Source organism: Macaca thibetana, chromosome 1 (assembly GCF_024542745.1).
Source record: "Macaca thibetana thibetana isolate TM-01 chromosome 1, ASM2454274v1, whole genome shotgun sequence".
Taxonomy (NCBI): domain Eukaryota; kingdom Metazoa; phylum Chordata; class Mammalia; order Primates; family Cercopithecidae; genus Macaca; species Macaca thibetana.
This window is the reverse complement of record NC_065578.1, coordinates 189133858-189144012: the sequence shown is the minus strand read 5'-3', so window position 1 is coordinate 189144012 and position 10155 is coordinate 189133858. Positions and strand designations below refer to the sequence as shown.

The 10155-nt window shown below is 41.1% G+C and overlaps 1 non-coding gene across 1 annotated transcript; it reads right to left on the bottom strand.

Moving 5' to 3' along the window:
• Positions 1-9892: 9892 nt before the first annotated feature.
• Positions 9893-9953, bottom strand: LOC126944967 (U7 small nuclear RNA). Its single transcript, XR_007722248.1, has one exon. It is a non-coding gene; the product is annotated as a U7 small nuclear RNA (small nuclear RNA).
• Positions 9954-10155: the final 202 nt, after the last annotated feature.

The following is a 10155-nucleotide window of genomic DNA, read 5'->3' as shown; positions in this document are numbered from 1 at the left end:
CCTTCCTTCCTTCCTTTTTTCCTTTCCTTTTTCCTTCTCTTCCTCCTCCTCTTCCTCCTCGTTTTACATCCAGAATACACACTGCAGTTCCTTTCTTCCTTTTACTGATCAGCCTGGCTAGGAGATTATCAATTTAATTGATCACAAAGTAACAGCTTTTGGTCTCATTGATTTCCTCTGTTAATTTTCTGCTTTCTGTTTAATTATGCTCTTTATTCTTCTTATTTATTTATTTATTTATTTTTGCTTACTTTGGGTTTCATTTACTCTTTTCATTTCTAGTTTATTAAGGAGGAAGCTGATGTCACTGATTTGGTTCTTTTTTTCTAATGTAGGCACTTAGTGCAATAAATTCCCCTCTGAGTGCTGCTTTAGCTACATTTTACAAATTTCAATATGTTGTCATTTTGTTTTAACTCAACTCAAATTGTTTTCTGATTTCCTTTTCTGATTTCTTCTTTGACCCTATGGGTTGTTTAAAAGTGTGTTATTTCATTTACAACTATTTTGAGGGTTTTTTTTCAGATATTTCTATTTTTGATTTTTAATTTTATTCCACATTGGTCAGAAAACATACTTTATACGATTTGAATCCTTTAAATTTATTGAGATTTTTGGGGGGCTCACAATATCATCTGTCTTAATAAACGTTCCATGTGCACTTAAAAAAATGTATATTCTGTTGTCATGGAGTGGAGTGTTTTATAAATTTCAATTTTGTCAAATTATTTGATAGTGTTTTTCAATACTGTATCTTTGCTAATTTTCTGTTCACTTGTTCTATCACATATTGAGAGATGGATATAAAAATCTCTCACTATAATGAAGGATTGCATCTATTTATTCTCAGAGTTCTATCAGTTTTGCTCCTTGTGAAAATGTGTTATTAGGTCCATAATTTAGGATTATTATTTCCTCTTCATGAATTGACTACTGTATCATTATAAATCTTCTTTATCTCTGGTAGTACTTTTTAAGTACTGAAATATTTGTCTATAACTACTCCAGTTTTCTTTTGATTAGTATAAGCATAGTATATATTATTCTCTTCTTTTACTTTTAATGTATTTGTATTTTTATATTTAATGTGGGTTTCCTGCAGGTAGGATATAATTAAAATCTTACTCTTTGCCTTTTAATGGGGTATGTTTAGACCATTTATATTTAATATAATTATCATTGTCATTATTATTATTATTATTATTATTAGAGATAGAGTCTTTCACTTTCACCCAGACTAGAGTGTAGTGGTGCTATCATTGCTCATTGCAGTCTTAAACTCTTGGACTCAAGCAGTCCTCCTGCCTTGGTCTCCCACAGTGTTGGGATTACAGGAGTGAGCCACCATGCCTCGCCTACATTTAATGTGATTTTTTTTTCTTTTACGTTTTGCATTTCTCTGTTTTTTTACGTCTTTTTTTTTTTTTTTAAGTTCAAGGGTACATGTGCAAAACGTACAGGTTTGTTACATAGGTAAAAATGTGCCATGATGATTTGCTGCACAGATCATCCCATCACCTAGGTATTAAGCCCAGCATCCATCAGCTATTCTGATGCTCTCCTTCCTCCCTTCTCCTCCCACCCTCAACAGACCTTAGTGTGTGTTGTTCCCCACTATGTGTCCATGTTTTCTCATTATTCAGCTCCCACTCATAAGTGAGAAAATGCAGTATTTGATTTTCTGTTCCTGCATTAGTTTGTTGAGGATAATGGCCTCCAGCTCCATCCATGTCCCTGCAAAGGACATGATCTCATTCTTTTTAATGGCTGCATAGTATTCCGTGGTGTATGTGTACCACATTTTCTTTATCTAGTCTATCATTGCTGGGCATTTAGGTTGATTCTATGTCTTTGCTATTGTAAATAGTGGTGCAATGAACATAGGCACGCATGTATCTATAATAGGATGAGGGCTGGGCACAGTGGCTCATACCTGTAATCTCAGTACTTTGGGAGGCCGAGGCAGGTGGATCATCTGAGGTCAGGAGTTTGAGACCAGCCTGGCTGGCATAGTGAAATCCCGTCTCTACTAAAAACATAAAAATTAGTCAGGCCTGGTGGCATGCACCTGTATTCCTAGCTACTTGGGAGGCTGAGGTGTAAGAATTGCTTGAACCTGGGAGGTAGAGGTTGCAGTAAGCCCAGTTCACATCACTGCACTCCAGCCTGGGTGACAGAGCGAGACTCCATCTCAAAAAAAAAAAAAAAAAAAAAAGAATGATTTATATTCTTTTGGGTATATACCCAGTAATTGGATTGCTGGGTCAAATGGCATATCTGCCTCTAGGTCTTTGAGGAATTGCCACACTGTCTGCCACAATGGTTGAACTAATTTACACTTCCGCCAACAGTGTAAAAGTGTTCCTTTTTCTCCATAACCTTGCCAGTATCAGTTATTTTTTTACTTTAACAATAGCCATTCTGACTGATGTGAGATGGTATCTCATTGTGATTTTGTTTTGCATTTCTCTAATGATCAGTAATGTTGAACCTTTTTTTATATGTTTGTTGGCCACATGTATGTATTCTTTTGAGAAGTGTCTGTTCATGTCCTTTTCCCACTTTTTAATGGGATTGTTTTCTTTTCTTGTAAGTTTAAGTTTTTGTTCTTCCTTGTAAATGCTGGATATTAGACCTTTGTCAGATGAATAGATTATAAAAATTTTCTCCCATTCTGTAGGTTGTCTGTTCATTCTGATGATCTTTTCTTTTACTGTGCAGAAGTGCTTGAGTTTAATTAGATCTTTCAACTTTTTATTTTGTTGCAATTGCTTTTGGCATCTTCATCATAAAATCTTTGCCTGTGCCTATGCCCTGAATGGTATTGCCTAGATTTTCTTCTTGGGTTTTTATGGTTTTGGGTTTTATATTTAAGTCTTTTTTTTTTTTTTTTTTTTTTTGAGACGGAGTCTCGCTCTGTCGCCCAGGCTGGAGTACAGTGGCTGGATCTCAGCTCACTGCAAGCACCGCCTCCCAGGTTCATGCCATTCTCCTGCCTCAGCCTCCCGAGTAGCTGGGATTACAGGCGCCCACCACCTCGCCCAGCTAATTATTTTTGTATTTTTAGTAGAGACAGGGTTTCACCATGCTAGCCAGGATGGTCTCGATCTCCTGATCTCGTGATCCGCCTGTCTCAGCCTCCCAAAGTGCTGGGATTACAGGCTTGAGCCACCGTGCCCTGCCTACATTTAAGTCTTTAATCCACCTTGAGTTAATTTTTTAGTATAAGGAAGGGGTTCAATTTCAATTTTCTGCATATGACTAGCCAGTTCTCCCAGCACCATTAGTTAAATAGGGAATCCTTTCCCCATTGCTTGTTTTTGTCAGGCTTGTTGAAGATCAGATGGTTGTAGGTGTGTGGTCTTATTTCTGGGTTGTCTATTCTGCTCCATTTGTCTATGTGTCTGTTCTTGTACCAGTACCATGCTCTTTTGGTTGCTGTAGCCTTGAAGTATAGTTTGAAGTCAGATAGCATGATGTCTCCAGCTTTGTTCTTTTTGCTTAGGATTGTCTTGGCTATTTGGGCTCTTTTTTGGTTCCATATGAATTTTAAAATAGTTCTTTTTAAATTCTGTGACAAATGTCAATGATAGTTTATTGGGAATAGCATTAAAGCTATAAATTGCTTTGGACAGTGTGGCCATTTTCATGATATCGATTCGTACTATCCATGAGCATGGAATGTTTTTCCATTTGTTTTTGTGTCATCTTCCTTTCTTTTTGAGTTTTTATTGTTTTTGCATTGATTCTTTCTTTTCTTTGTGGGCTTATCTACCTTCAGTATTCAAGGTTGCTGACCTTTGGGTGGGAATTTTGTGTTGTTTTCTTTGTTGTTGTTGTTTCCTGTTTGTTTGTTTTTCTTTTAACTGTCTGGCCACTTTTCCATAGGTCTGCTGTGGTTTTCTGGGGGTCTACCTCAGACCCTAGTCACCTTTGTTTTTCCTGTACCTGAAGGTATCACCGGTGAAGGCTGTGAAAGAGCAAAAATGGCAGCCTGCCTCTTCCTCTGGAAGCTCCATCCCAGGGGGATACTGATCTATTGTCAACCTGAATGCACCTGTAGGAGGTGGCTGGAGACCCTGGTTGGGAGGTCTTACCCAGACAGGAGGAACAGGATCACAGACCCACTTAAAGAAGCAGTTTGGTTGCTTTTTGGTAGAGCAGCTGTACTGTGTTGGGGAAACTTTCGGCCCCAGATTGGTTTGGACTCTCCAAGGCCCACAGGATGAACTGGCTGAGAAACCTGAATGGCCAAGGTGGTGGCCTGTCTGTTCTGGCATGCTTCTAATGATATCAGAATCGCCTGGATCAATGATGGACAGCGTGCATATGCTGCGGTATTTCCCACATGCTATGCCCAATTCAAAAGTATTGTCACTGTAGTGATGCACGCCAGTTTGGGTCAACACAGTGTAGCACTCTATTTTGGATTTCCTCAAAGCTGGGCAGTTTTCAGTGAGGATAGCCAATTTTGCTTTGCCTTGCCTGATCATCTTTAGAGTCTGCTTGTACCCCAGTATGTACTTCCCACTTTTTATAACAAGTAGGAGCCTAGAGTTGATCCATTCCACTGACTTCTTTGCAACCACCATCTTCCTGCATTAGGTGTGGAATGGCCCCCAAACAAAAGCAGCTGCCAAGATAACCGGGAGGCAAGAAGGGAAGACCTAGAATTTTTCTAAAGCAAAACTTTGATGGACTGCCCACCTATTTCATCCCCAGGCACCTTGTAATTGTTAATTATTGCCACAAATCTCTTGGGTTAAAGCTCTTGATTAACATTTCCTCTCTGCAGCTTAATGTGGTAATTGCATCTATCCTGTCTCTGATGATTAAATGCTGCCACGTGGCCTTCTACACACCAGGATTCTATTATTCCATTGAAATCAGGGATTCCTAATTTCATGGCAACATTTCCGACCATCATCACTGACCTACAGAATCAGCCAACACTGAGCTTTAAAAGAATACCGAGGCTTCCAACCCAAGTATTTATTAAATGATTGATTTTTTATATTTATTAATTTGTTAATGGTTTGGTGAAGGGAATACCCTCTAGGCCTCCAGGAGGCATGGTTGATATGTGGGTGATCATATCTGCTCTAACATACTGATTTCCCTAAGCCTGTGGCTTAATTTCTAGAGCATACTAAAGAAGTAATGGCATCTCAATTTCTTTTGTTTTTGAGACCGAGTCTCACTCTGTCACCCAGGCTGGAGTGCAGTGGCACGATCTCAGCTCACTGCAAGCTCCACCTCCCGGGTTCAAGCCATTCTTCTGCTTCAGCCTCCTGAGTAGCTGGGATTACAGGTGTGCACCACCACACCCAGCTAATTTTTGTATTTTTGGTAGAGACGGTTTCACCATCTTGGCCAGGTTGGTCTTGAATTCCTTACCTCGTGATCCACTCGCCTCGGCCTCACAAAGTGCTAGGATGGCATCTCAATTTCATTCACTATAGGCCACTATTAAAGTCAGTCCTGGGCCGGGCGCGGTGGCTCAAGCCTGTAATCCCAGCACTTTGGGAGGCCGAGGCGGGTGGATCGTGAGGTCAGGAGATCGAGACTATCCTGGCTAACATGGTGAAACCCCGTCTCTACTAAAAATACAAAAAACTAGCCGGGCGTGGTGGCGGGCGCCTGTAGTCTCAGCTACTTGGGAGGCTGAGGCGGGAGAATGGCGTGAACCCGGGAGGAGGAGCTTGCAGTGAGCCGAGATCACGCCACTGCACTCCAGCCTGGGAGACACAGTGAGACTCCGTCTCAAAAAAAAAAAAAAAAAAAAAAAAAAAATAAAGTCAGTCCTGCTAACCAACCAAACAAATTGTTAGTTACACCTAGGCAGTTAAACATATTAAATCTCCATATTTATACTAATTAATTTAGCCAGACCCAACCTTACATTTTTTTTCTCTGTGGACTAATACCTTTAGAATATACTGTCAATATGCTCCCCAAATTTATGACAATACGAGTTATCCTTCAACTGCTGCATTTTCTGTGTTTATAGTATTTTCTCTCACTCAGCAGACCTTGCAATTTTCCCTCTGAGCTATGCTGGGAATTAACTTGTGAGTTTGGAGCTGATGCAGGTCTTGAGGAGAGAGTTTTTTTTTTTAATTGTATACTGTCAGAATATAGATTGTATTTAAGCCACAAGATGGGATGTGACCATCAAGACAACATAGACAAGAAAGAAAAGAGTTGCAAGGGCCAAACTTAATATTTAGGGATCAGGCTGAGGCAAATGGATCAGCAAAGGAAGAATGGCCAATGAGGTAAGAGGAAAACAAATCCTGAAGCAAGTGTAGAATGTGTTTAGCGGAGAAAAAAATATCAATGGTCTGAGAATTGACCATTTGATTTGGCCACATAAAGGTTATTGGTGACCTTGGCAGGCAGTTTGAGTTGTGTTGAAGGCAAAACCCTAACTGGAGCAAGTTTAAGAGACGACATGGAAGGAACTTGTAGACAGAAAATACAGGCAACACTTATGAAGAACTTTGTTGTAACAAAAGCAGAGAAATGGAATGTAAACTGGAGGAGGATGTCAGGTCAAAGGGGGACATCTCTCTCTTTTTAGAATGGGGGATTTTTCAGCATGTTTCTGTGCTCATGTGAATGATCCAGTAGAGACAGAAAAACTGATGCAGGAGGGCGAGAGGAGAATTACCAGAGTAATGTCCTCAGTGAGGTGAGATGAGAAGGAATGGGATCTAGTGCTGCAATGGAAGAGTGGCTTTAGGGGAAAAGACAGTTCATTTTTATAAACAGGAGGAAAGGTAGTACCTGGGCACAGATGTAGGGTGGGTAGATATGATGATGGTAGGAACCTGTGGAAATTCTCTCCTGGGTGCTTTTTATTTATTTTTCACTAATTAATTTTACTGATATATAATTTGCATACAGTAACATGCACAGATCTTTTGTATATAATCTGATGAGTTAAGACAAATGTACCCTTCTGTGTAAAAAACACCCCAGTCAAGACAGACCCAGAACATTTCCGTCAACACAGCAAGTTCCCTCCAGCCTCTTTCCAGTTAATCCCCTCATCCCCCTCCTTGCCATCAACACCCCCTCCTACTGCCCAGCAACCCCAGGCAACAACTAATTTGATTTTTATTACTATAGACTAGTTTTACCAGTCTTAATTTTCACACAAATAGAATAATAAAATCTGTAGTGTTTTCTGGCTTTTCTTCCTTAATATGATGTTTTGAAGTCACCTATAGTATTATTATATCAATAGTTTATTATTTTATTACAGAGTATTCCATAATACAAATGTACCACAGTATGTATATTCATCCTCCCATTGAACATTTGGATTGTTTCCAGTTTTTGGTTTTTGTGAATAAAGCTACTGTGAACATTCTTAGGCTAATCTTTTTGACAATTGTTTTTAACTCCAAGACCTGTACATTGAGAAAGATATTGTCCCTTAGCTTCAGATTCATATACCTAGTTGTCTACTTGAATGATTCCCAGGTTCCTCAAACTCAAAATATTCCAAACTGAGTCCATCCCTTAAACCTGGTCTGCCTCCAAGATCTCCCTTCTCAGTAACAGCACCATTATCCACCTCACGGCCCCTGCTAGAAACTTAGAAGTTGCTCTTAACTTTTCCTCTCCCTCGCCTGCTGTTTCCAGTCACTCACCATATCCTGTTGATTTGATTTCCTATCTTTTTTTGCAAACATCTTATGAATCCACCCATTATCTACTACAGTCTGAACCATTTCCTACATAGAAAAAATATGGTTGGGCATGGCAGTTCATGCTTATAATCCCAGCACTTTGGGAGGCCCAGGCAGTCGCCTAGACAACATGGTGAAACTCTGTCTCTACAGAACAAAACAAAACAAAACAAAACAAAACAAAACAAAACAAGAAAAACTAGCCAGGCATGATGGTGCAAGTCTGTGGTCCCAGATACTCAGGGGGCTGAGGTGGGAGGATTGCTTGAGCTTAGGGGGTTCGAGGCTGCAGTGAGCCATGATGGTGCCACTCTACTCCAGCCTGGGCGACCAAAAGGAGACCCTGTCTTTTTTTTTGAGACAGAGTCTCGCTGTGTCGCCCAGGCTGGAGTGCAGTGGCCGGATCTCAGCTCACTGCAAGCTCCACCGCCCGGGTTTACACCATTCTCCTGCCTCAGCCTCCCGAGTAGCTGGGACTACAGGTGCCCGCCACCTCGCCCGGCTAGTTTTTTGTATTTTTTTAGTAGAGACGGGGTTTCACCGTGCTAGCCACGATGGTCTCAATCTCCTGACCTCGTGATCCGCCCGTCTTGGCCTCCCAAAGTGCTGGGATTACCGGCTTGAGCCACCGCGCCTGGCTAAAAAAGAATATTTTCTGAAGCTCAGATCTGATCATCTTGTTCCTGATCAGCTCTTTCATAATAACTATCCCTTGCCTTACCTTTATGATAAAAACCAAAGCCCTTAGCATGGCTTACAGTCCTGATCCAGCCCCTGATTACCTTGGTAGCCTGATCTCAAAGCTCCAGGCCCAGTGAACACATTTCCATTTTTCAAATGTTCTCTCTTGCTTGAGGCTCTTCACTTTGTCCATAATCTTCTCTTTCCTGCTCTTGTTTGCCTGGCTAATTTCCAGCATCGTTTTAACATTGCACTTCCTCTGGGTGGCCCTCGACCTCCACTATGTGCTTCATAGCACACACTTGATCATAATTACTTTTTTTTTCTTTTTTTGAGTCAGAGTCTTATTCTGTCACCCAGGCTGGAGTGCAGTGGCACCATCTTGGCTCACTGCAACATTCACCTCCCAGGTTCAAGTGACTTTCCTGCCTCAGCTTCCCGAGTAGCTGGGATTACAGGCACTCGCCACCACGCCTGGCTAATTTTTGTATTTTTAGTAGAGATGGCGTTTCACCATGTTGGCCAGGTTGATCTCGAACTCCTGATCTCAGGTGATCCGCTCGCCTCAGCCTCCCGAAGTACTGGAATTATAGGTGTGAGCCACCGCGCCCGATCCATACTTACTTATTGAATTGTCTTTATCTCCCTCAAGTGGAATAAACAGTCTTGTTCACTGTTGCATTTCCCTTGCTTAGTACATAGTAAAAATACTTAATAAATATCTGTTAATTGAATAAACAATACTTAATAGGCTTTAATGTTCATTGTTCATATTTTATAGCACAACTTCCTCATTTGGAATTCCTTTTTATTTTATTTTTTTGAAACAGAGTCTTGTTCTGTCTCCTAGGTTGGAGTGCAATGGTGTGATCTCAGCTTACTGCATCCTCTGCCTCCTGGGTTCAAGCAATTCTCCTGCTTCAGTCTCCTGAGTAGCTGGGACTACAGGCGCCTGCCACCATGCCTGGCTAATTTTTGGATTTTTAGTACAGATGGAGTTTTACCAAATTGGCCAGGCTGGTCTCGAACTCGTGACCTCAGGTGATCTGCCTGCCTCGGCCTCCCAAAGTGCTGGGTTTACAGGCATCAGCACTGCACCTGGCCTTCATTTGGAATTCTCATTCTGATTTCTTAGTTAGTTGAAGATACTCAATATTTATTTATTTAGAGATGGGGTCTCACTCCAGTTGCCTGGGCTGGAGTGTAGTGGCATAATCTTGGCTCACTGCATCCTTGACCTTCCTGCCCCAAGCGATCCTTCTGCCTCAGCACCCTGAGTAGCTGGGATTACAGGTGTGGGCCACTATGCATGGTTAGGTTTTTTTTTTTTTTGTACTTTTAGTAGAGACGAGGTTTCACCATGTTGCCTAGGCTGGTCTTGAACTCGGAGCTCAAGTGATCCTCCCACCTTGGCCTTCCAAAGTGCTGGGATTACAGGTATGAGCCACTGCTCCTAGCCAAGATTTATTTCTTAAAACTTACTTTTCTTAAAAAAATTTTTTTTCATTGTGGGGGGCTTTCTGGTAAAGACCAGAAAACCTGCTAGACAAATTTTAAAAGAGCTGTAATGTGATTTATTTTTTATTAAAAAAAAGTTTTTAGACATGGGTTTCACAATGTTGCCAAGACTGACCTCGAACTCCTGGGCTCAAGCAATCCTCCCACCTCAGCCTCCAGAGTCCTGAGTAGCTGGGACTACAGGTAAAAGCCACCATGCCTGGCTATGCTCAAGACTTTTTTAAAGAAGAAAATATGAGTATTATTTTTATTCTGA